The sequence below is a fragment of the Sarcophilus harrisii genome, chromosome 4 (assembly GCF_902635505.1).
Source record: "Sarcophilus harrisii chromosome 4, mSarHar1.11, whole genome shotgun sequence".
In the NCBI taxonomy this organism is placed as follows: domain Eukaryota; kingdom Metazoa; phylum Chordata; class Mammalia; order Dasyuromorphia; family Dasyuridae; genus Sarcophilus; species Sarcophilus harrisii.
Window position 1 is genome coordinate 390,006,754 of NC_045429.1, and position 3,160 is coordinate 390,009,913.

Sequence of the window (3,160 nt, forward strand, 5' to 3'; positions counted from 1 at the left end):
TGTTTTTTTTTCCTTTGGGGGGGCTGATTTTTCTTTTACAACATGATAAATATGGGAATATGTTTTCAATGATTGTACATGTATACTCTAGATCAGATTGCTTGCCGTTTGGATGCAGGGGGAGGTAAGAGAGGGAGGGAGAAAAAAAATAGAACTCAAAACTTTACAAAAATAAATGTGGAAAACTATTTTACCATGTAATTGGAAAAATAAAATACTATTGGGAAAAAGAGAAAGATACAACTATGAAATGTACAGAAACTAGAGAAGTCCCTGTAGGAAAGGGAAATTAGCCTCTGTTCAGCTGTTTTCTCAATTAAGAAGACAAGTCTCTTTTTACAAGACTTAATTGAGACTTGAGAAAGAAATCACCAAGCAGTTGTCAGCATGACAAAGAAATGCTTTTTTATATAAAATCTTTCAAGATTTTCTGCTTGTCTACTTACCCTACTATTCAAATGATTTGATTTGATTTTGATTTTGATGATATTGATTTTTTTTGCAAAGAGAAGGAATATGAATCCTCAACTTCTTAAGGATGTTAAATATACTCTTATGTTAGATGTATTATAACTATGTACAACAGAATTTCAAGAAGAAAAAAGGTCTCTTTTGGTGAAAACTCAAGGACCCAGAAGATAAAAAATGGATATTAACAGTTAAAGACAAGTAGCCAAAGCAGTGGTTCACAGAAAGAAGCTAAATATAAACTATTTTCTTTTCCTGATGATAGTGGCCTCTAATAACCATGATTATTATGACTTTAGCTATTATTAGCTTTACTAACACATCAGGTCTAGTTCCTCAAGCCTTTACTAAGAATATTGTTTATCATGGTTTAAAAAAAAAGGAAAAAAGATGAATGGATTAAGCTTGATGATGATAAGGTCAGCATTGTTACACCAGAAAATGTGTTATGATTATATAGTGGTGGAGACTAGCAAATATGTTCTGTATCGACATTGCAGAGTTAAAGTAATTAAAAAGATTTACAATAATATTCATTTTATCTATATCTTATTAAGGGTGTAATAAATACTATGTATTGATCATTTCTAAACTCTAGACCTTTAGAAGATATTTGAGGTGTTCTGCATTATTTTCCCTCATATGGATTCATGAGAGTGAAATCAACCTGGAAAAAGAGGATCTATCGTTGGACTCCACTGATCCTGTATAAAAGGAGCAAGCATGGAAACTTTTTTAAAAGGCCAATTTCTCATATAATTTCTTTTTAAAAATTCTGACTGGAAGTGCCTTTCCATTACTACTTTCTATCCTGATATTTAATTTTTCTTTCCGTTTTTCCCAGCCTCAGCAATGAAATATTTATTATTATTCCATCATTTGTTTATTCTTGCATGGTTCAAACCACCATTCAAAACTAAACTTCCTTCTGCCTTTTACAACAAAGTTTTGGCAGCTAAGTCATGCAATATATGGAGTGCTGGGCCTGGAATCAGAAAGACTCATCTTCCTAGCTCTATTTAGCTCAGTTTTCTCATTTGCAAAATGAGCTGGAAAAGGAAATGGCAAACCATATCAGGGTCTTTGCCAAGAAAACCCCAAATTCAGCGATGAAGAGTTGGACATGACACCAACACTACTACCACCACCAGCACAGCAACAACAACAAGAAAAGAATTTTGCCAAAAGATGGAAGGGAAAGTATTGCCCTTGTCACGTAATTCAGTGCTGCTGCCCAAAGCCCATAGAAATATGACTACAATCAAGTATTTGTCCATCCTGACCAGCTGACTCATTCTGTTCTTTTGCTGGCAATTTATGATTGCAAAATAAATTGTGATAGATAACCATATAAAATCTTTTTTAAAAATTTAATTTAAAAAATAATAAAAAGCATTTGGCAACCAGATGTTGAAGAATGAGACTATGATCCCTGATCTGCTTATTTGGGAAGCTTAGGCTAATGCTGCTTGAGTTCACGAGTTCTTAACTATAGTAAGCTGAAGCTGATCAATTGCCCTTACTAGATATAATATTAATATGGTGAACCTCCAGAATAGGGTTGGAGTGTGGGGATACCATCAAGTTGCTTAAGGAGGGATGAGATAGTGAGGTAGGATGTAAAGCAGGTCAAAGATCCTATGTAGATCAATAATGAGGTCAGACACATGAGTGATTAGTGTACATCTAACCTAAGTAAGATAGGAGACCTATTCTAAAATAAAATACATTAAAAAATAACAATAACAATTTTTAAAACATCTGGCTCAGTAGAACCAAATAAAATCTTGAAAAGCTGTCTCCTCTATGAACAGACAAGTTTCAGATGAAGAAATTAAAACAATTTCTAATCATATGAGAAGGTGCTTTAAATCACTATTGATCAGAGAAATGCAAATTGAAGACAACTCTGAGATACCACTACACACCTCTCAGATTGGCTAAAATGACAAGAAAAGACAAGGACGAATGTTGGAGGGGATGTGGGAAAACTAGGACACTAATACATTGTTAGTGGAGTTGTGAACATATCCAACCATTTTGGAGAGCAATTTGGAACTATAGTCAAAAAGTTATCAAACTATGCATACCCTTTGACCCAGAAGTGTTTCTATTGGGCCTATATCCCAAAGAAGTCTTAAAGAAAGGAAAGGGACCCTCATATGCAAAAATGTTTGTGGCAGCCCTTTTTGTAGTGGCAAGAAGCTGGAAACTGAGTGGATGCTCATCAGTTGGAGAATGTTTAAATAAGTTATGGTATATGAATGTTATGGAATATTATTGTTCTGTAAGAAATGACTAGCAGGAGGATTTCAGAAAGGCTTCTAGAGATCTACATGAACTGATGCTGAGTGAAATGAGCAGAACCAGGAGATCATTGTACATGACAACATCAATATTATACGACAATCAATTCTGATGAATGTGACTCTTTCCAATGATGCCAGTTCCAATGATCTTGTGATGAAGAGAGACATTTACACCTGGAGAGAGGACTGTAGGAACTAAATGTGGATCCCAACATAACATTCTCACTTTTTGTTGTTGTACACTTGCATTTTGTTTTCTTACTCATTTACTTTCTTTTTGTGATCTGATTTCTCTTGTGCAGCAAGAGAATTGTCTAAATATGTTTATACATATTGGATTTAACATATATTTTAAAATGCTTACCATATATTTAATTGCTTTC

At 33.9% G+C, this 3,160-nt stretch overlaps 1 pseudogene; it reads left to right on the plus strand.

Moving 5' to 3' along the window:
• The first annotated feature begins 221 nt into the window (after positions 1 to 221).
• On the plus strand, positions 222 to 941 carry LOC100921871 (annotated as a pseudogene).
• Positions 942 to 3,160: the final 2,219 nt, after the last annotated feature.